Here is a 25,637-nt window from a genome sequence, read left to right as displayed (position 1 = left end):
GCCAGAAGGGCCATTAGCATAAATGCTGCAAACAATAAATGCTGAAGCGATTGTGGAGAAATGCGTACCCTCGATTCTAAGGGGGACGTGGTAAGAGCCACTAATGAAAACACAAAGTAGGTGCTTTGAAAAGGGAAACACGGTGCTACCAGTCAATGAATCACACCCACTGCTGGGCCTATCACCTGAGAAAATGAGAATCAAAAAGTCACAGGCTGGCAATCATGCACTCCAACAATATTTACCATAGCCAACAATTGGAAGCAATGAAAATGTCCATCAACCGAGGAATGCACAAAGTAGAAGTGGTCCACGTACACAGTGGAAAATTCCTCCAATAAAAAATAAAAATTAAATTTAAAAATCCAACAAAAGTAAAGAGACATCAGCTTGTGTGGGTTTGTCCAGGCACACTCCACTCTAATTTATAACCGAGAAACACCACAGGCTGCAAGGGCTTTCCCCTAGTTACAAGGGTGGGGAACATAGAACGGCTGCCACCCTATGGCAGTTACCTGCAAAACCAGCTTTAAAGCCTGTGCTAATGGTCATTTCATAGGAAGGAGTAATGCAGGACTGTAAATGAAACCTGCCCTCAAAATGTCTTGAGGGAGGTAATGGCCAAAACATTTCAAAATGTGACACATACTTTAAGAGAACACTTTCAAGAACTAAGAGGTAATCACAGCTTGAAAAATAAAAAGGACTTGCCTTCAAGCTCAATTTCAATGGATTATGAGGCACGTGCGAATTCAACCACAAAGAGGTATCAGATCACACTTGTCAGAATAACCATCAGCAAGAAAACTACAAACAATAAATGCTGAAGGTGTTGTAGAGAAATGCATACCCTCAACTTCAAGGGGGACGTAACTTGGAAAGGGCCACGAAATAGAACAGAATGGAGGTGCATTAAAAAGGTCAACATTGAGCTACCATATGATCCAGCAGGCCCACTCCTCGACCTATAATCTAAGAAGAGAGAATTGGAAAGACACAGGCAGGCAAATCTGCATGGCACAGTATTACAATAGCCAAGATATGGAAGTAACCAAAAAGTCCACCAACAGATGGGTGGACACAGAAGAACTCCTCCATGTACAGATGGAATATTCGCTAGTGAAAAAAATGAAACAATGCCATTTGCAGCACCATAGATGAGTCTAGACGTAATCACGCCACCTGTAGTCAGTGAGAAAGCAAAAGACACATATCCTATCATATCACTTTTTGCAGTTACTTAAAAATTGATACCAATGAAGATATTTCCACAGAGAAAGGCAATCACAGATTCATTAAAAAACTTATGGTTCACCAAATAGAAAGGGATGAGGATTGGTTACATTACCATATTGGGGTTAACAAAGATATACATACCATGTGAAATATATAACCACCAAAGACGTACGGAAGACCAGGAGAGAGACTACTCAACATTGTGCCATAACCTACATGGGAAAAGGATGCGAGGAAGAATAGATACACGTATATGTGTGAAAGAACCACATCTTGCACACCTAGAGCAAACAAACCATTGTAATCAAATTTGCTGGGATAAAAAATAAAAAGTCAATTACAAATATGAACAAGAAGTAATGAGACATAAACTAAAGGGCTTTTTCCTGGCATATTCCATTCTAATATACAACCTAGAACACCACTTCCATTAAGGCTCTGTTTCCCTAGTAACCAGATTTGGTAAAGGAGAAATGCTGCAGCCTTGTGGCCGTTTCCTGCAAGAGCAGCTTTAAACTCACAGCTAATGGTCACTTAACATTCACAAGGACTCAGGGCTGTAAAAGACACTTGCTCTAAACATTGGTGCTGAAGTAGGGAATGGACAAAAAAATTCAAAACAGGCAAATGTTTCAAGAAGAGATTATGAAGAGTTAAGTTTTCCTCACACTCTTTTTAAAAACAAGGAAAATGGATAAAAGCTCAACCTCAGGGAGTGTTAGACGCATGCAATCTAATCTACAAAAAGTTTCAACTTACACCAGTCGACTGACCATCAGCAAAAAGTCTACAAACAATAAATGCTGACGGGGTTTCAGAGAACTGTGTACCCTCTACCTGCTGGTGAGACGTAAAGGGGTAACAGCCAATAATGAGAAAAGAAAGGAGCTGTGTTTAAAAGTAAAAATGGAGGCACCATTCAATCCAGCAGGCGCATCATTGGACGTCTCACCTGAGAAGACAAGAATCGAGAAGACACAGGCCGCAAAAGCTGCAGTGCAGCCTTATTCACAATAGCCAAGACAGTGAAGCAATCAAAATGTCCAACAACAGGTGAATGGATAAAGAAGAAGTGGTCCATGTACACAATGGAATATTAGCCATGGAAAACAATGAACCATTGCTCTTTGAGGCACCACAAATGAGTCTGGAGGTAATCACGAAACATGAGGTAAGTCGGAAAGCAAAAGACCTATATTCTATGATATCACTTATAGGCGTTATCTAATAACTGACACAAATGAACATATTTCCACAGAGAAAGACACTCACAGACTTAGAAAACAAACTATGCTCATCTAAAAGGAAAGGTGGGGGGAATGGATAAATTAAGATTAGTGTTACTATATGTATACAAACACATATTATATATATATCACAAAAAGACCGACCATATAGCAAGGGAGGTGTGCGGAACCCTCTGTAACATTTTACATGGGAAGAGGATCTGTACTTGAATAGACATATATAATGTACAAATGAAGCAGATTGTGTACACCTAGGAGAACCAATATTCTAAGCTTTACCCCAATTAAAAAAATTTTTAACACCAAGAAGAAATAATGAGACATAAACTTATGGGGGTTTTTCCATGCACATTCCAATGTAATTTACAACCTAGGAACACAACTTCCAGAAAGGCTCTGCTGCCCTAGTACCCAGATTTGGGAATGGAGAAATGCTGCCTGCTTGAGGCCACTTCCCACAACATCACCTTTAAACCCATTGCTAAAGGTCACTAAATATTCACCAAACTTGCAGTTCGGGAAATGACACCTGCTCTCTAAAAATTTCTGGGGTGGAAAATTGACCAAAAAATTAAACAGAGGGCAACCTTCCAAGAAGACAATTTCAAGAGTTATATTGTATTCCCAATTGTTTCCTTTTTTTAACAGAAAAGAAAACGGCGGAGAAAAATGATGAGTTTTACGAATTTTCAGAGACATGCAAACCCAAATTACAGAAACCTATCAGCTCACAGCAGCCAGAAGGGCCATTAGCATAAATGCTGCAAACAATAAATGCTGAAGCGATTGTGGAGAAATGCGTACCCTCGATTCTAAGGGGGACGTGGTAAGAGCCACTAATGAAAACACAAAGTAGGTGCTTTGAAAAGGGAAACACGGTGCTACCAGTCAATGAATCACACCCACTGCTGGGCCTATCACCTGAGAAAATGAGAATCAAAAAGTCACAGGCTGGCAATCATGCACTCCAACAATATTTACCATAGCCAACAATTGGAAGCAATGAAAATGTCCATCAACCGAGGAATGCACAAAGTAGAAGTGGTCCACGTACACAGTGGAAAATTACTCCAATAAAAAATAAAAATTAAATTTAAAAATCCAACAAAAGTAAAGAGACATCAGCTTGTGTGGGTTTGTCCAGGCACACTCCACTCTAATTTATAACCGAGAAACACCACAGGCCGCAAGGGCTTTCCCCTAGTTACAAGGGTGGGGAACATAGAACGGCTGCCACCCTATGGCAGTTACCTGCAAAACCAGCTTTAAAGCCTGTGCTAATGGTCATTTCATAGGAAGGAGTAATGCAGGACTGTAAATGAAACCCGCCCTCAAAATGTCTTGAGGGAGGTAATGGCCAAAACATTTCAAAATGTGACACATACTTTAAGAGAACACTTTCAAGAACTAAGAGGTAATCACAGCTTGAAAAATAAAAAGGACTTGCCTTCAAGCTCAATTTCAATGGATTATGAGGCACGTGCGAATTCAACCACAAAGAGGTATCAGATCACACTTGTCAGAATAACCATCAGCAAGAAAACTACAAACAATAAATGCTGAAGGTGTTGTAGAGAAATGCATACCCTCAACTTCAAGGGGGACGTAACTTGGAAAGGGCCACGAAATAGAACAGAATGGAGGTGCATTAAAAAGGTCAACATTGAGCTACCATATGATCCAGCAGGCCCACTCCTCGACCTATAATCTAAGAAGAGAGAATTGGAAAGACACAGGCAGGCAAATCTGCATGGCACAGTATTACAATAGCCAAGATATGGAAGTAACCAAAAAGTCCACCAACAGATGGGTGGACACAGAAGAACTCCTCCATGTACAGATGGAATATTCGCTAGTGAAAAAAAATGAAACAATGCCATTTGCAGCACCATAGATGAGTCTAGACGTAATCACGCCACCTGTAGTCAGTGAGAAAGCAAAAGACACATATCCTATCATATCACTTTTTGGAGTTACTTAAAAATTGATACCAATGAAGATATTTCCACAGAGAAAGGCAATCACAGATTCATTAAAAAACTTATGGTTCACCAAATAGAAAGGGATGAGGATTGGTTACATTACCATATTGGGGTTAACAAAGATATACATACCATGTGAAATATATAACCACCAAAGACGTACGGAAGACCAGGAGAGAGACTACTCAACATTGTGCCATAACCTACATGGGAAAAGGATGCGAGGAAGAATAGATACACGTATCTGTGTGAAAGAACCACATCTTGCACACCTAGAGCAAACAAACCATTGTAATCAAATTTGCTGGGATAAAAAATAAAAAGTCAATTACAAATATGAACAAGAAGTAATGAGACATAAACTAAAGGGCTTTTTCCTGGCATATTCCATTCTAATATACAACCTAGAACACCACTTCCATTAAGGCTCTGTTTCCCTAGTAACCAGATTTGGTAAAGGAGAAATGCTGCAGCCTTGTGGCCGTTTCCTGCAAGAGCAGCTTTAAACTCACAGCTAATGGTCACTTAACATTCACAAGGACTCAGGGCTGTAAAAGACACTTGCTCTAAACATTGGTGCTGAAGTAGGGAATGGACAAAAAAATTCAAAACAGGCAAATGTTTCAAGAAGAGATTATGAAGAGTTAAGTTTTCCTCACACTCTTTTTAAAAACAAGGAAAATGGATAAAAGCTCAACCTCAGGGAGTGTTAGACGCATGCAATCTAATCTACAAAAAGTTTCAACTTACACCAGTCGACTGACCATCAGCAAAAAGTCTACAAACAATAAATGCTGACGGGGTTTCAGAGAACTGTGTACCCTCTACCTGCTGGTGAGACGTAAAGGGGTAACAGCCAATAATGAGAAAAGAAAGGAGCTGTGTTTAAAAGTAAAAATGGAGGCACCATTCAATCCAGCAGGCGCATCATTGGACGTCTCACCTGAGAAGACAAGAATCGAGAAGACACAGGCCGCAAAAGCTGCAGTGCAGCCTTATTCACAATAGCCAAGACAGTGAAGCAATCAAAATGTCCAACAACAGGTGAATGGATAAAGAAGAAGTGGTCCATGTACACAATGGAATATTAGCCATGGAAAACAATGAACCATTGCTCTTTGAGGCACCACAAATGAGTCTGGAGGTAATCACGAAACATGAGGTAAGTCGGAAAGCAAAAGACCTATATTCTATGATATCACTTATAGGCGTTATCTAATAACTGACACAAATGAACATATTTCCACAGAGAAAGACACTCACAGACTTAGAAAACAAACTATGCTCATCTAAAAGGAAAGGTGGGGGGAATGGATAAATTAAGATTAGTGTTACTATATGTATACAAACACATATTTTATACATATCTCAAAAAGACCGACCATATAGCAAGGGAGGTCTGCGGAACCCTCTGTAACATTTTACATGGGAAGAGGATCTGTACTTGAATAGACATATATAATGTACAAATGAAGCAGATTGTGTACACCTAGGAGAACCAATATTCTAAGCTTTACCCCAATTAAAAAAATTTTTAACACCAAGAAGAAATAATGAGACATAAACTTATGGGGGTTTTTCCATGCACATTCCAATGTAATTTACAACCTAGGAACACAACTTCCAGAAAGGCTCTGCTGCCCTAGTACCCAGATTTGGGAATGGAGAAATGCTGCCTGCTTGAGGCCACTTCCCACAACATCACCTTTAAACCCATTGCTAAAGGTCACTAAATATTCACCAAACTTGCAGTTCGGGAAATGACACCTGCTCTCTAAAAATTTCTGGGGTGGAAAATTGACCAAAAAATTAAACAGAGGGCAACCTTCCAAGAAGACAATTTCAAGAGTTATATTGTATTCCCAATTGTTTCCTTTTTTTAACAGAAAAGAAAACGGCGGAGAAAAATGATGAGTTCTACGAATTTTCAGAGACATGCAAACCCAAATTACAGAAACCTATCAGCTCACAGCAGCCAGAAGGGCCATTAGCATAAATGCTGCAAACAATAAATGCTGAAGCGATTGTGGAGAAATGCGTACCCTCGATTCTAAGGGGGACGTGGTAAGAGCCACTAATGAAAACACAAAGTAGGTGCTTTGAAAAGGGAAACACGGTGCTACCAGTCAATGAATCACACCCACTGCTGGGCCTATCACCTGAGAAAATGAGAATCAAAAAGTCACAGGCTGGCAATCATGCACTCCAACAATATTTACCATAGCCAACAATTGGAAGCAATGAAAATGTCCATCAACCGAGGAATGCACAAAGTAGAAGTGGTCCACGTACACAGTGGAAAATTACTCCAATAAAAAATAAAAATTAAATTTAAAAATCCAACAAAAGTAAAGAGACATCAGCTTGTGTGGGTTTGTCCAGGCACACTCCACTCTAATTTATAACCGAGAAACACCACAGGCCGCAAGGGCTTTCCCCTAGTTACAAGGGTGGGGAACATAGAACGGCTGCCACCCTATGGCAGTTACCTGCAAAACCAGCTTTAAAGCCTGTGCTAATGGTCATTTCATAGGAAGGAGTAATGCAGGACTGTAAATGAAACCCGCCCTCAAAATGTCTTGAGGGAGGTAATGGCCAAAACATTTCAAAATGTGACACATACTTTAAGAGAACACTTTCAAGAACTAAGAGGTAATCACAGCTTGAAAAATAAAAAGGACTTGCCTTCAAGCTCAATTTCAATGGATTATGAGGCACGTGCGAATTCAACCACAAAGAGGTATCAGATCACACTTGTCAGAATAACCATCAGCAAGAAAACTACAAACAATAAATGCTGAAGGTGTTGTAGAGAAATGCATACCCTCAACTTCAAGGGGGACGTAACTTGGAAAGGGCCACGAAATAGAACAGAATGGAGGTGCATTAAAAAGGTCAACATTGAGCTACCATATGATCCAGCAGGCCCACTCCTCGACCTATAATCTAAGAAGAGAGAATTGGAAAGACACAGGCAGGCAAATCTGCATGGCACAGTATTACAATAGCCAAGATATGGAAGTAACCAAAAAGTCCACCAACAGATGGGTGGACACAGAAGAACTCCTCCATGTACAGATGGAATATTCGCTAGTGAAAAAAAATGAAACAATGCCATTTGCAGCACCATAGATGAGTCTAGACGTAATCACGCCACCTGTAGTCAGTGAGAAAGCAAAAGACACATATCCTATCATATCACTTTTTGGAGTTACTTAAAAATTGATACCAATGAAGATATTTCCACAGAGAAAGGCAATCACAGATTCATTAAAAAACTTATGGTTCACCAAATAGAAAGGGATGAGGATTGGTTACATTACCATATTGGGGTTAACAAAGATATACATACCATGTGAAATATATAACCACCAAAGACGTACGGAAGACCAGGAGAGAGACTACTCAACATTGTGCCATAACCTACATGGGAAAAGGATGCGAGGAAGAATAGATACACGTATCTGTGTGAAAGAACCACATCTTGCACACCTAGAGCAAACAAACCATTGTAATCAAATTTGCTGGGATACAAAATAAAAAGTCAATTACAAATATGAACAAGAAGTAATGAGACATAAACTAAAGGGCTTTTTCCTGGCATATTCCATTCTAATATACAACCTAGAACACCACTTCCATTAAGGCTCTGTTTCCCTAGTAAAGAAATTTGGTAAAGGAGAAATGCTGCAGCCTTGTGGCCGTTTCCTGCAAGAACAGCTTTAAACTCACAGCTAATGGTCACTTAACATTCACAAGGACTCAGGGCTGTAAAGGACACATGGTCTAAAAATTGGTGCTGAAGTAGGGAATGGACAAAAAAATTCAAAACAGGCAAATGTTTCAAGAAGAGATTATGAAGAGTTAAGTTTTCCTCACACTCTTTTTAAAAACAAGGAAAATGGATAAAAGCTCAACCTCAGGGAGTGTTAGACGCATGCAATCTAATCTACAAAAAGTTTCAACTTACACCAGTCGACTGACCATCAGCAAAAAGTCTACAAACAATAAATGCTGACGGGGTTTCAGAGAACTGTGTACCCTCTACCTGCTGGTGAGACGTAAAGGGGTAACAGCCAATAATGAGAAAAGAAAGGAGCTGTGTTTAAAAGTAAAAATGGAGGCACCATTCAATCCAGCAGGCGCATCATTGGACGTCTCACCTGAGAAGACAAGAATCGAGAAGACACAGGCCGCAAAAGCTGCAGTGCAGCCTTATTCACAATAGCCAAGACAGTGAAGCAATCAAAATGTCCAACAACAGGTGAATGGATAAAGAAGAAGTGGTCCATGTACACAATGGAATATTAGCCATGGAAAACAATGAACCATTGCTCTTTGAGGCACCACAAATGAGTCTGGAGGTAATCACGAAACATGAGGTAAGTCGGAAAGCAAAAGACCTATATTCTATGATATCACTTATAGGCGTTATCTAATAACTGACACAAATGAACATATTTCCACAGAGAAAGACACTCACAGACTTAGAAAACAAACTATGCTCATCTAAAAGGAAAGGTGGGGGGAATGGATAAATTAAGATTAGTGTTACTATATGTATACAAACACATATTTTATACATATCTCAAAAAGACCGACCATATAGCAAGGGAGGTCTGCGGAACCCTCTGTAACATTTTACATGGGAAGAGGATCTGTACTTGAATAGACATATATAATGTACAAATGAAGCAGATTGTGTACACCTAGGAGAACCAATATTCTAAGCTTTACCCCAATTAAAAAAATTTTTAACACCAAGAAGAAATAATGAGACATAAACTTATGGGGGTTTTTCCATGCACATTCCAATGTAATTTACAACCTAGGAACACAACTTCCAGAAAGGCTCTGCTGCCCTAGTACCCAGATTTGGGAATGGAGAAATGCTGCCTGCTTGAGGCCACTTCCCACAACATCACCTTTAAACCCATTGCTAAAGGTCACTAAATATTCACCAAACTTGCAGTTCGGGAAATGACACCTGCTCTCTAAAAATTTCTGGGGTGGAAAATTGACCAAAAAATTAAACAGAGGGCAACCTTCCAAGAAGACAATTTCAAGAGTTATATTGTATTCCCAATTGTTTCCTTTTTTTAACAGAAAAGAAAACGGCGGAGAAAAATGATGAGTTTTACGAATTTTTCAGAGACATGCAAACCCAAATTACAGAAACCTATCAGCTCACAGCAGCCAGAAGGGCCATTAGCATAAATGCTGCAAACAATAAATGCTGAAGCGATTGTGGAGAAATGCGTACCCTCGATTCTAAGGGGGACGTGGTAAGAGCCACTAATGAAAACACAAAGTAGGTGCTTTGAAAAGGGAAACACGGTGCTACCAGTCAATGAATCACACCCACTGCTGGGCCTATCACCTGAGAAAATGAGAATCAAAAAGTCACAGGCTGGCAATCATGCACTCCAACAATATTTACCATAGCCAACAATTGGAAGCAATGAAAATGTCCATCAACCGAGGAATGCACAAAGTAGAAGTGGTCCACGTACACAGTGGAAAATTACTCCAATAAAAAATAAAAATTAAATTTAAAAATCCAACAAAAGTAAAGAGACATCAGCTTGTGTGGGTTTGTCCAGGCACACTCCACTCTAATTTATAACCGAGAAACACCACAGGCCGCAAGGGCTTTCCCCTAGTTACAAGGGTGGGGAACATAGAACGGCTGCCACCCTATGGCAGTTACCTGCAAAACCAGCTTTAAAGCCTGTGCTAATGGTCATTTCATAGGAAGGAGTAATGCAGGACTGTAAATGAAACCCGCCCTCAAAATGTCTTGAGGGAGGTAATGGCCAAAACATTTCAAAATGTGACACATACTTTAAGAGAACACTTTCAAGAACTAAGAGGTAATCACAGCTTGAAAAATAAAAAGGACTTGCCTTCAAGCTCAATTTCAATGGATTATGAGGCACGTGCGAATTCAACCACAAAGAGGTATCAGATCACACTTGTCAGAATAACCATCAGCAAGAAAACTACAAACAATAAATGCTGAAGGTGTTGTAGAGAAATGCATACCCTCAACTTCAAGGGGGACGTAACTTGGAAAGGGCCACGAAATAGAACAGAATGGAGGTGCATTAAAAAGGTCAACATTGAGCTACCATATGATCCAGCAGGCCCACTCCTCGACCTATAATCTAAGAAGAGAGAATTGGAAAGACACAGGCAGGCAAATCTGCATGGCACAGTATTACAATAGCCAAGATATGGAAGTAACCAAAAAGTCCACCAACAGATGGGTGGACACAGAAGAACTCCTCCATGTACAGATGGAATATTCGCTAGTGAAAAAAAATGAAACAATGCCATTTGCAGCACCATAGATGAGTCTAGACGTAATCACGCCACCTGTAGTCAGTGAGAAAGCAAAAGACACATATCCTATCATATCACTTTTTGGAGTTACTTAAAAATTGATACCAATGAAGATATTTCCACAGAGAAAGGCAATCACACATTCATTAAAAAACTTATGGTTCACCAAATAGAAAGGGATGAGGATTGGTTACATTACCATATTGGGGTTAACAAAGATATACATACCATGTGAAATATATAACCACCAAAGACGTACGGAAGACCAGGAGAGAGACTACTCAACATTGTGCCATAACCTACATGGGAAAAGGATGCGAGGAAGAATAGATACACGTATCTGTGTGAAAGAACCACATCTTGCACACCTAGAGCAAACAAACCATTGTAATCAAATTTGCTGGGATAAAAAATAAAAAGTCAATTACAAATATGAACAAGAAGTAATGAGACATAAACTAAAGGGCTTTTTCCTGGCATATTCCATTCTAATATACAACCTAGAACACCACTTCCATTAAGGCTCTGTTTCCCTAGTAAAGAAATTTGGTAAAGGAGAAATGCTGCAGCCTTGTGGCCGTTTCCTGCAAGAACAGCTTTAAACTCACAGCTAATGGTCACTTAACATTCACAAGGACTCAGGGCTGTAAAGGACACATGGTCTAAAAATTGGTGCTGAAGTAGGGAATGGACAAAAAAATTCAAAACAGGCAAATGTTTCAAGAAGAGATTATGAAGAGTTAAGTTTTCCTCACACTCTTTTTAAAAACAAGGAAAATGGATAAAAGCTCAACCTCAGGGAGTGTTAGACGCATGCAATCTAATCTACAAAAAGTTTCAACTTACACCAGTCGACTGACCATCAGCAAAAAGTCTACAAACAATAAATGCTGACGGGGTTTCAGAGAACTGTGTACCCTCTACCTGCTGGTGAGACGTAAAGGGGTAACAGCCAATAATGAGAAAAGAAAGGAGCTGTGTTTAAAAGTAAAAATGGAGGCACCATTCAATCCAGCAGGCGCATCATTGGACGTCTCACCTGAGAAGACAAGAATCGAGAAGACACAGGCCGCAAAAGCTGCAGTGCAGCCTTATTCACAATAGCCAAGACAGTGAAGCAATCAAAATGTCCAACAACAGGTGAATGGATAAAGAAGTGGTCCATGTACACAATGGAATATTAGCCATGGAAGACAATGAAGCATTGCTCTCTGAGGCACCACAAATGAGTCTGGAAATAATCACGAAACATGAGGTAAGTCAGAAAGCAAAAGAACTATAGTCTATGATATCACTTATAGGCGTTATCTAATAACTGACACAAATGAACATATTTCCACAGAGAAAGACACTCACAGACTTAGAAAACAAACTATGCTCATCTAAAAGGAAAGGTGGGGGGAATGGATAAATTAAGATTAGTGTTACTATATGTATACAAACACATATTTTATACATATCTCAAAAAGACCGACCATATAGCAAGGGAGGTGTGCGGAACCCTCTGTAACATTTTACATGGGAAGAGGATCTGTACTTGAATAGACATATATAATGTACAAATGAAGCAGATTGTGTACACCTAGGAGAACCAATATTCTAAGCTTTACCCCAATTAAAAAAATTTTTAACACCAAGAAGAAATAATGAGACATAAACTTATGGGGGTTTTTCCATGCACATTCCAATGTAATTTACAACCTAGGAACACAACTTCCAGAAAGGCTCTGCTGCCCTAGTACCCAGATTTGGGAATGGAGAAATGCTGCCTGCTTGAGGCCACTTCCCACAACATCACCTTTAAACCCATTGCTAAAGGTCACTAAATATTCACCAAACTTGCAGTTCGGGAAATGACACCTGCTCTCTAAAAATTTCTGGGGTGGAAAATTGACCAAAAAATTAAACAGAGGGCAACCTTCCAAGAAGACAATTTCAAGAGTTATATTGTATTCCCAATTGTTTCCTTTTTTTAACAGAAAAGAAAACGGCGGAGAAAAATGATGAGTTTTACGAATTTTCAGAGACATGCAAACCCAAATTACAGAAACCTATCAGCTCACAGCAGCCAGAAGGGCCATTAGCATAAATGCTGCAAACAATAAATGCTGAAGCGATTGTGGAGAAATGCGTACCCTCGATTCTAAGGGGGACGTGGTAAGAGCCACTAATGAAAACACAAAGTAGGTGCTTTGAAAAGGGAAACACGGTGCTACCAGTCAATGAATCACACCCACTGCTGGGCCTATCACCTGAGAAAATGAGAATCAAAAAGTCACAGGCTGGCAATCATGCACTCCAACAATATTTACCATAGCCAACAATTGGAAGCAATGAAAATGTCCATCAACCGAGGAATGCACAAAGTAGAAGTGGTCCACGTACACAGTGGAAAATTCCTCCAATAAAAAATAAAAATTAAATTTAAAAATCCAACAAAAGTAAAGAGACATCAGCTTGTGTGGGTTTGTCCAGGCACACTCCACTCTAATTTATAACCGAGAAACACCACAGGCCGCAAGGGCTTTCCCCTAGTTACAAGGGTGGGGAACATAGAACGGCTGCCACCCTATGGCAGTTACCTGCAAAACCAGCTTTAAAGCCTGTGCTAATGGTCATTTCATAGGAAGGAGTAATGCAGGACTGTAAATGAAACCTGCCCTCAAAATGTCTTGAGGGAGGTAATGGCCAAAACATTTCAAAATGTGACACATACTTTAAGAGAACACTTTCAAGAACTAAGAGGTAATCACAGCTTGAAAAATAAAAAGGACTTGCCTTCAAGCTCAATTTCAATGGATTATGAGGCACGTGCGAATTCAACCACAAAGAGGTATCAGATCACACTTGTCAGAATAACCATCAGCAAGAAAACTACAAACAATAAATGCTGAAGGTGTTGTAGAGAAATGCATACCCTCAACTTCAAGGGGGACGTAACTTGGAAAGGGCCACGAAATAGAACAGAATGGAGGTGCATTAAAAAGGTCAACATTGAGCTACCATATGATCCAGCAGGCCCACTCCTCGACCTATAATCTAAGAAGAGAGAATTGGAAAGACACAGGCAGGCAAATCTGCATGGCACAGTATTACAATAGCCAAGATATGGAAGTAACCAAAAAGTCCACCAACAGATGGGTGGACACAGAAGAACTCCTCCATGTACAGATGGAATATTCGCTAGTGAAAAAAATGAAACAATGCCATTTGCAGCACCATAGATGAGTCTAGACGTAATCACGCCACCTGTAGTCAGTGAGAAAGCAAAAGACACATATCCTATCATATCACTTTTTGGAGTTACTTAAAAATTGATACCAATGAAGATATTTCCACAGAGAAAGGCAATCACAGATTCATTAAAAAACTTATGGTTCACCAAATAGAAAGGGATGAGGATTGGTTACATTACCATATTGGGGTTAACAAAGATCTACATACCATGTGAAATATATAACCACCAAAGACGTACGGAAGACCAGGAGAGAGACTACTCAACATTGTGCCATAACCTACATGGGAAAAGGATGCGAGGAAGAATAGATACACGTATATGTGTGAAAGAACCACATCTTGCACACCTAGAGCAAACAAACCATTGTAATCAAATTTGCTGGGATAAAAAATAAAAAGTCAATTACAAATATGAACAAGAAGTAATGAGACATAAACTAAAGGGCTTTTTCCTGGCATATTCCATTCTAATATACAACCTAGAACACCACTTCCATTAAGGCTCTGTTTCCCTAGTAAACAAATTTGGTAAAGGAGAAATGCTGCAGCCTTGTGGCCGTTTCCTGCAAGAACAGCTTTAAACTCACAGCTAATGGTCACTTAACATTTACAAGGACTCAGGGCTGTAAAGGACACTTGGTCTAAAAATTGGTGCTGAAGTAGGGAATGGACAAAAAAATTCAAAACTGGCAAATGTTTCAAGAAGAGATTATGAAGAGTTAAGTTTTACTCACACACTTTTTAAAAGAAAAAGTAAAATGAATAAAAGCTCAACCTCAGGGAGTGTTAGACGCATGCAATCTAATCTACAAAAAGTTTCAACTTACACCAGTCGACTGACCATCAGCAAAATGTCTACAAACAATAAATGCTGAAGGGGTTTCAGAGAACTGTGTACCCTCTATCTGCTGGTGAGACGTAAAGGGGTAACAGCCAATAATGAGAAAAGAAAGAAGCTGTGTTTAAAAGTAAAAATGGAGGTACCATTCAATCCAGCAGGCGCATCATTGGACTTCTCACCTGAGAAGACAAGAATCGAGAAGACACAGGCCGCAAAAGCTGCAGTGCAGCCTTATTCACAATAGCCAAGACAGTGAAGCAATCAAAATGTCCAACAACAGGTGAATGGATAAAGAAGTGGTCCATGTACACAATGGAATATTAGCCATGGAAGACAATGAAGCATTGCTCTCTGAGGCACCACAAATGAGTCTGGAAATAATCACGAAACATGAGGTAAGTCGGAAAGCAAAAGACCTATATTCTATGATATCACTTATAGGCGTTATCTAATAACTGACACAAATGAACATATTTCCACAGAGAAAGACACTCACAGACTTAGAAAACAAACTATGCTCATCTAAAAGGAAAGGTGGGGGGAATGGATAAATTAAGATTAGTGTTACTATATGTATACAAACACATATTTTATACATATCTCAAAAAGACCGACCATATAGCAAGGGAGGTCTGCGGAACTCTCTGTAACATTTTACATGGGAAGAGGATCTGTACTTGAATAGACATATATAAGGTACAAATGAACCAGATTGTGTACACCTAGGACAGACAATATTCTAAGCTTTACCCCAATTAAAAAAAAAATTAAAACCAAGAAGAAATAATGAGACATAAACTAATGGGGGTTTCTGCATGCATATTCCAGTGTAATTTACAACCTAGGAACACGACTTCCAGAAAGACTCTGCTGCCCTAGTACCCAGATTTGTGTATGGAGAAATGCTGCCTGCTTGAGGCCACCTCCCACAACATCAGCTTTAAACCCATTGCTAAAGGTCACTAAATATTCACCAAACTTGCAGTTCGGGAAATGACACCTGCTCTCTAAAAAAGTCTGAGGTGGAAAATCGACCAAAAAATTCAAAAGAGGGCAACCTACCAAGAAGACAATACCAAGAGTTATATTATACTCCCAATTGTTTCCTTTTTTTAACAGAAAACGGCGGAGAAAAATGATGAGTTCTACGAATTTTCAAAGACATGCAAACCCAAATTACAAAACCCTATCAGCTCACAGCAGCCAGAAGGGCCATTAGCATAAATGCTGCAAACAATAAATGCTGAAGCGATTGTGGAGAAATGCGTACCCTCGATTCTAAGGGGGACGTGGTAAGAGCCACTAATGAAAACACAAAGTAGGTGCTTTGAAAAGGGAAACACAGTGCTACCAGTCAATGAATCACACCCACTGCTGGGCCTATCACCTGAGAAAATGAGAATCAAAAAGTCACAGGCTGGCAATCATGCACTCCAACAATATTTACCATAGCCAACAATTGGAAGCAATGAAAATGTCCATCAACCGAGGAATGCACAAAGTAGAAGTGGTCCACGTACACAGTGGAAAATTACTCCAATAAAAAATAAAAATTAAATTTAAAAATCCAACAAAAGTAAAGAGACATCAGCTTGTGTGGGTTTGTCCAGGCACACTCCACTCTAATTTATAACCGAGAAACACCACAGGCCGCAAGGGCTTTCCCCTAGTTACAAGGGTGGGGAACATAGAACGGCTGCCACCCTATGGCAGTTACCTGCAAAACCAGCTTTAAAGCCTGTGCTAATGGTCATTTCATAGGAAGGAGTAATGCAGGACTGTAAATGAAACCTGCCCTCAAAATGTCTTGAGGGAGGTAATGGCCAAAACATTTCAAAATGTGACACATACTTTAAGAGAACACTTTCAAGAACTAAGGGTTAATCACAGCTTGAAAAATAAATAGGACTTGTCTTCAAGCTCAATTTCAAAGGATTATGAGGCACGTGCGAATTCAACCACAAAGAGGTATCAGATCACACTTGTCAGAATAACCATCAGCAAGAAAACAACAAACAATAAATGCTGAAGGTGTTGTAGAGAAATGCATACCCTCAACCTCAAGGGGGACGTAACTTGGAAAGGGCCACGAAATAGAACAGAATGGAGGTGCATTAAAAAGGTCAACATTGAGCTACCATATGATCCAGCAGGCCCACTCCTCGACCTATAATCTAAGAAGAGAGAATTGGAAAGACACAGGCAGGCAAATCTGCATGGCACAGTATTACAATAGCCAAGATATGGAAGTAACCAAAAAGTCCACCAACAGATGGGTGGACACAGAAGAACTCCTCCATGTACAGATGGAATATTCGCTAGTGAAAAAAATGAAACAATGCCATTTGCAGCACCATAGATGAGTCTAGACGTAATCACGCCACCTGTAGTCAGTGAGAAAGCAAAAGACACATATCCTATCATATCACTTTTTGGAGTTACTTAAAAATTGATACCAATGAAGATATTTCCACAGAGAAAGGCAATCACAGATTCATTAAAAAACTTATGGTTCACCAAATAGAAAGGGATGAGGATTGGTTACATTACCATATTGGGGTTAACAAAGATATACATACCATGTGAAATATATAACCACCAAAGACGTACGGAAGACCAGGAGAGAGACTACTCAACATTGTGCCATAACCTACATGGGAAAAGGATGCGAGGAAGAATAGATACACGTATCTGTGTGAAAGAACCACATCTTGCACACCTAGAGCAAACAAACCATTGTAATCAAATTTGCTGGGATAAAAAATAAAAAGTCAATTACAAATATGAACAAGAAGTAATGAGACATAAACTAAAGGGCTTTTTCCTGGCATATTCCATTCTAATATACAACCTAGAACACCACTTCCATTAAGGCTCTGTTTCCCTAGTAACCAGATTTGGTAAAGGAGAAATGCTGCAGCCTTGTGGCCGTTTCCTGCAAGAGCAGCTTTAAACTCACAGCTAATGGTCACTTAACATTCACAAGGACTCAGGGCTGTAAAAGACACTTGCTCTAAACATTGGTGCTGAAGTAGGGAATGGACAAAAAAATTCAAAACAGGCAAATGTTTCAAGAAGAGATTATGAAGAGTTAAGTTTTCCTCACACTCTTTTTAAAAACAAGGAAAATGGATAAAAGCTCAACCTCAGGGAGTGTTAGACGCATGCAATCTAATCTACAAAAAGTTTCAACTTACACCAGTCGACTGACCATCAGCAAAAAGTCTACAAACAATAAATGCTGACGGGGTTTCAGAGAACTGTGTACCCTCTACCTGCTGGTGAGACGTAAAGGGATAACAGCCAATAATGAGAAAAGAAAGGAGCTGTGTTTAAAAGTAAAAATGGAGGCACCATTCAATCCAGCAGGCGCATCATTGGACGTCTCACCTGAGAAGACAAGAATCGAGAAGACACAGGCCGCAAAAGCTGCAGTGCAGCCTTATTCACAATAGCCAAGACAGTGAAGCAATCAAAATGTCCAACAACAGGTGAATGGATAAAGAAGAAGTGGTCCATGTACACAATGGAATATTAGCCATGGAAAACAATGAACCATTGCTCTTTGAGGCACCACAAATGAGTCTGGAGGTAATCACGAAACATGAGGTAAGTCGGAAAGCAAAAGACCTATATTCTATGATATCACTTATAGGTGTTATCTAATAACTGACACAAATGAACATATTTCCACAGAGAAAGACACTCACAGACTTAGAAAACAAACTATGCTCATCTAAAAGGAAAGGTGGGGGGAATGGATAAATTAAGATTAGTGTTACTATATGTATACAAACACATATTTTATACATATCTCAAAAAGACCGACCATATAGCAAGGGAGGTGTGCGGAACCCTCTGTAACATTTTACATGGGAAGAGGATCTGTACTTGAATAGACATATATAATGTACAAATGAAGCAGATTGTGTACACCTAGGAGAACCAATATTCTAAGCTTTACCCCAATTAAAAAAATTTTTAACACCAAGAAGAAATAATGAGACATAAACTTATGGGGGTTTTTCCATGCACATTCCAATGTAATTTACAACCTAGGAACACAACTTCCAGAAAGGCTCTGCTGCCCTAGTACCCAGATTTGGGAATGGAGAAATGCTGCCTGCTTGAGGCCACTTCCCACAACATCACCTTTAAACCCATTGCTAAAGGTCACTAAATATTCACCAAACTTGCAGTTCGGGAAATGACACCTGCTCTCTAAAAATTTCTGGGGTGGAAAATTGACCAAAAAATTAAACAGAGGGCAACCTTCCAAGAAGACAATTTCAAGAGTTATATTGTATTCCCAATTGTTTCCTTTTTTTAACAGAAAAGAAAACGGCGGAGAAAAATGATGAGTTTTACGAATTTTCAGAGACATGCAAACCCAAATTACAGAAACCTATCAGCTCACAGCAGCCAGAAGGGCCATTAGCATAAATGCTGCAAACAATAAATGCTGAAGCGATTGTGGAGAAATGCGTACCCTCGATTCTAAGGGGGACGTGGTAAGAGCCACTAATGAAAACACAAAGTAGGTGCTTTGAAAAGGGAAACACGGTGCTACCAGTCAATGAATCACACCCACTGCTGGGCCTATCACCTGAGAAAATGAGAATCAAAAAGTCACAGGCTGGCAATCATGCACTCCAACAATATTTACCATAGCCAACAATTGGAAGCAATGAAAATGTCCATCAACCGAGGAATGCACAAAGTAGAAGTGGTCCACGTACACAGTGGAAAATTACTCCAATAAAAAATAAAAATTAAATTTAAAAATCCAACAAAAGTAAAGAGACATCAGCTTGTGTGGGTTTGTCCAGGCACACTCCACTCTAATTTATAACCGAGAAACACCACAGGCCGCAAGGGCTTTCCCCTAGTTACAAGGGTGGGGAACATAGAACGGCTGCCACCCTATGGCAGTTACCTGCAAAACCAGCTTTAAAGCCTGTGCTAATGGTCATTTCATAGGAAGGAGTAATGCAGGACTGTAAATGAAACCTGCCCTCAAAATGTCTTGAGGGAGGTAATGGCCAAAACATTTCAAAATGTGACACATACTTTAAGAGAACACTTTCAAGAACTAAGGGTTAATCACAGCTTGAAAAATAAATAGGACTTGTCTTCAAGCTCAATTTCAAAGGATTATGAGGCACGTGCGAATTCAACCACAAAGAGGTATCAGATCACACTTGTCAGAATAACCATCAGCAAGAAAACAACAAACAATAAATGCTGAAGGTGTTGTAGAGAAATGCATACCCTCAACCTCAAGGGGGACGTAACTTGGAAAGGGCCACGAAATAGAACAGAATGGAGGTGCATTAAAAAGGTCAACATTGAGCTACCATATGATCCAGCAGGCCCACTCCTCGACCTATAATCTAAGAAGAGAGAATTGGAAAGACACAGGCAGGCAAATCTGCATGGCACAGTATTACAATAGCCAAGATATGGAAGTAACCAAAAAGTCCACCAACAGATGGGTGGACACAGAAGAACTCCTCCATGTACAGATGGAATATTCGCTAGTGAAAAAAATGAAACAATGCCATTTGCAGCACCATAGATGAGTCTAGACGTAATCACGCCACCTGTAGTCAGTGAGAAAGCAAAAGACACATATCCTATCATATCACTTTTTGGAGTTACTTAAAAATTGATACCAATGAAGATATTTCCACAGAGAAAGGCAATCACAGATTCATTAAAAAACTTATGGTTCACCAAATAGAAAGGGATGAGGATTGGTTACATTACCATATTGGGGTTAACAAAGATATACATACCATGTGAAATATATAACCACCAAAGACGTACGGAAGACCAGGAGAGAGACTACTCAACATTGTGCCATAACCTACATGGGAAAAGGATGCGAGGAAGAATAGATACACGTATCTGTGTGAAAGAACCACATCTTGCACACCTAGAGCAAACAAACCATTGTAATCAAATTTGCTGGGATAAAAAATAAAAAGTCAATTACAAATATGAACAAGAAGTAATGAGACATAAACTAAAGGGCTTTTTCCTGGCATATTCCATTCTAATATACAACCTAGAACACCACTTCCATTAAGGCTCTGTTTCCCTAGTAACCAGATTTGGTAAAGGAGAAATGCTGCAGCCTTGTGGCCGTTTCCTGCAAGAGCAGCTTTAAACTCACAGCTAATGGTCACTTAACATTCACAAGGACTCAGGGCTGTAAAAGACACTTGCTCTAAACATTGGTGCTGAAGTAGGGAATGGACAAAAAAATTCAAAACAGGCAAATGTTTCAAGAAGAGATTATGAAGAGTTAAGTTTTCCTCACACTCTTTTTAAAAACAAGGAAAATGGATAAAAGCTCAACCTCAGGGAGTGTTAGACGCATGCAATCTAATCTACAAAAAGTTTCAACTTACACCAGTCGACTGACCATCAGCAAAAAGTCTACAAACAATAAATGCTGACGGGGTTTCAGAGAACTGTGTACCCTCTACCTGCTGGTGAGACGTAAAGGGATAACAGCCAATAATGAGAAAAGAAAGGAGCTGTGTTTAAAAGTAAAAATGGAGGCACCATTCAATCCAGCAGGCGCATCATTGGACGTCTCACCTGAGAAGACAAGAATCGAGAAGACACAGGCCGCAAAAGCTGCAGTGCAGCCTTATTCACAATAGCCAAGACAGTGAAGCAATCAAAATGTCCAACAACAGGTGAATGGATAAAGAAGAAGTGGTCCATGTACACAATGGAATATTAGCCATGGAAAACAATGAACCATTGCTCTTTGAGGCACCACAAATGAGTCTGGAGGTAATCACGAAACATGAGGTAAGTCGGAAAGCAAAAGACCTATATTCTATGATATCACTTATAGGTGTTATCTAATAACTGACACAAATGAACATATTTCCACAGAGAAAGACACTCACAGACTTAGAAAACAAACTATGCTCATCTAAAAGGAAAGGTGGGGGGAATGGATAAATTAAGATTAGTGTTACTATATGTATACAAACACATATTTTATACATATCTCAAAAAGACCGACCATATAGCAAGGGAGGTGTGCGGAACCCTCTGTAACATTTTACATGGGAAGAGGATCTGTACTTGAATAGACATATATAATGTACAAATGAAGCAGATTGTGTACACCTAGGAGAACCAATATTCTAAGCTTTACCCCAATTAAAAAAATTTTTAACACCAAGAAGAAATAATGAGACATAAACTTATGGGGGTTTTTCCATGCACATTCCAATGTAATTTACAACCTAGGAACACAACTTCCAGAAAGGCTCTGCTGCCCTAGTACCCAGATTTGGGAATGGAGAAATGCTGCCTGCTTGAGGCCACTTCCCACAACATCACCTTTAAACCCATTGCTAAAGGTCACTAAATATTCACCAAACTTGCAGTTCGGGAAATGACACCTGCTCTCTAAAAATTTCTGGGGTGGAAAATTGACCAAAAAATTAAACAGAGGGCAACCTTCCAAGAAGACAATTTCAAGAGTTATATTGTATTCCCAATTGTTTCCTTTTTTTAACAGAAAAGAAAACGGCGGAGAAAAATGATGAGTTTTACGAATTTTCAGAGACATGCAAACCCAAATTACAGAAACCTATCAGCTCACAGCAGCCAGAAGGGCCATTAGCATAAATGCTGCAAACAATAAATGCTGAAGCGATTGTGGAGAAATGCGTACCCTCGATTCTAAGGGGGACGTGGTAAGAGCCACTAATGAAAACACAAAGTAGGTGCTTTGAAAAGGGAAACACGGTGCTACCAGTCAATGAATCACACCCACTGCTGGGCCTATCACCTGAGAAAATGAGAATCAAAAAGTCACAGGCTGGCAATCATGCACTCCAACAATATTTACCATAGCCAACAATTGGAAGCAATGAAAATGTCCATCAACCGAGGAATGCACAAAGTAGAAGTGGTCCACGTACACAGTGGAAAATTCCTCCAATAAAAAATAAAAATTAAATTTAAAAATCCAACAAAAGTAAAGAGACATCAGCTTGTGTGGGTTTGTCCAGGCACACTCCACTCTAATTTATAACCGAGAAACACCACAGGCCGCAAGGGCTTTCCCCTAGTTACAAGGGTGGGGAACATAGAACGGCTGCCACCCTATGGCAGTTACCTGCAAAACCAGCTTTAAAGCCTGTGCTAATGGTCATTTCATAGGAAGGAGTAATGCAGGACTGTAAATGAAACCCGCCCTCAAAATGTCTTGAGGGAGGTAATGGCCAAAACATTTCAAAATGTGACACATACTTTAAGAGAACACTTTCAAGAACTAAGAGGTAATCACAGCTTGAAAAATAAAAAGGACTTGCCTTCAAGCTCAATTTCAATGGATTATGAGGCACGTGCGAATTCAACCACAAAGAGGTATCAGATCACACTTGTCAGAATAACCATCAGCAAGAAAACTACAAACAATAAATGCTGAAGGTGTTGTAGAGAAATGCATACCCTCAACTTCAAGGGGGACGTAACTTGGAAAGGGCCACGAAATAGAACAGAATGGAGGTGCATTAAAAAGGTCAACATTGAGCTACCATATGATCCAGCAGGCCCACTCCTCGACCTATAATCTAAGAAGAGAGAATTGGAAAGACACAGGCAGGCAAATCTGCATGGCACAGTATTACAATAGCCAAGATATGGAAGTAACCAAAAAGTCCACCAACAGATGGGTGGACACAGAAGAACTCCTCCATGTACAGATGGAATATTCGCTAGTGAAAAAAATGAAACAATGCCATTTGCAGCACCATAGATGAGTCTAGACGTAATCACGCCACCTGTAGTCAGTGAGAAAGCAAAAGACACATATCCTATCATATCACTTTTTGGAGTTACTTAAAAATTGATACCAATGAAGATATTTCCACAGAGAAAGGCAATCACAGATTCATTAAAAAACTTATGGTTCACCAAATAGAAAGGGATGAGGGTTGGTTACATTACCATATTGGGGTTAACAAAGATATACATACCATGTGAAATATATAACCACCAAAGACGTACGGAAGACCAGGAGAGAGACTACTCAACATTGTGCCATAACCTACATGGGAAAAGGATGCGAGGAAGAATAGATACACGTATCTGTGTGAAAGAACCACATCTTGCACACCTAGAGCAAACAAACCATTGTAATCAAATTTGCTGGGATAAAAAATAAAAAGTCAATTACAAATATGAACAAGAAGTAATGAGACATAAACTAAAGGGCTTTTTCCTGGCATATTCCATTCTAATATACAACCTAGAACACCACTTCCATTAAGGCTCTGTTTCCCTAGTAACCAGATTTGGTAAAGGAGAAATGCTGCAGCCTTGTGGCCGTTTCCTGCAAGAGCAGCTTTAAACTCACAGCTAATGGTCACTTAACATTCACAAGGACTCAGGGCTGTAAAAGACACTTGCTCTAAACATTGGTGCTGAAGTAGGGAATGGACAAAAAAATTCAAAACAGGCAAATGTTTCAAGAAGAGATTATGAAGAGTTAAGTTTTCCTCACACTCTTTTTAAAAACAAGGAAAATGGATAAAAGCTCAACCTCAGGGAGTGTTAGACGCATGCAATCTAATCTACAAAAAGTTTCAACTTACACCAGTCGACTGACCATCAGCAAAAAGTCTACAAACAATAAATGCTGACGGGGTTTCAGAGAACTGTGTACCCTCTACCTGCTGGTGAGACGTAAAGGGGTAACAGCCAATAATGAGAAAAGAAAGGAGCTGTGTTTAAAAGTAAAAATGGAGGCACCATTCAATCCAGCAGGCGCATCATTGGACGTCTCACCTGAGAAGACAAGAATCGAGAAGACACAGGCCGCAAAAGCTGCAGTGCAGCCTTATTCACAATAGCCAAGACAGTGAAGCAATCAAAATGTCCAACAACAGGTGAATGGATAAAGAAGAAGTGGTCCATGTACACAATGGAATATTAGCCATGGAAAACAATGAACCATTGCTCTTTGAGGCACCACAAATGAGTCTGGAGGTAATCACGAAACATGAGGTAAGTCGGAAAGCAAAAGACCTATATTCTATGATATCACTTATAGGCGTTATCTAATAACTGACACAAATGAACATATTTCCACAGAGAAAGACACTCACAGACTTAGAAAACAAACTATGCTCATCTAAAAGGAAAGGTGGGGGGAATGGATAAATTAAGATTAGTGTTACTATATGTATACAAACACATATTATATATATATCACAAAAAGACCGACCATATAGCAAGGGAGGTGTGCGGAACCCTCTGTAACATTTTACATGGGAAGAGGATCTGTACTTGAATAGACATATATAATGTACAAATGAAGCAGATTGTGTACACCTAGGAGAACCAATATTCTAAGCTTTACCCCAATTAAAAAAATTTTTAACACCAAGAAGAAATAATGAGACATAAACTTATGGGGGTTTTTCCATGCACATTCCAATGTAATTTACAACCTAGGAACACAACTTCCAGAAAGGCTCTGCTGCCCTAGTACCCAGATTTGGGAATGGAGAAATGCTGCCTGCTTGAGGCCACTTCCCACAACATCACCTTTAAACCCATTGCTAAAGGTCACTAAATATTCACCAAACTTGCAGTTCGGGAAATGACACCTGCTCTCTAAAAATTTCTGGGGTGGAAAATTGACCAAAAAATTAAACAGAGGGCAACCTTCCAAGAAGACAATTTCAAGAGTTATATTGTATTCCC

This window comes from Balaenoptera ricei, chromosome 16, assembly GCF_028023285.1.
Source record: "Balaenoptera ricei isolate mBalRic1 chromosome 16, mBalRic1.hap2, whole genome shotgun sequence".
Lineage (NCBI taxonomy): Eukaryota > Metazoa > Chordata > Mammalia > Artiodactyla > Balaenopteridae > Balaenoptera > Balaenoptera ricei.
This window is presented reverse-complemented; position numbering follows the sequence as displayed.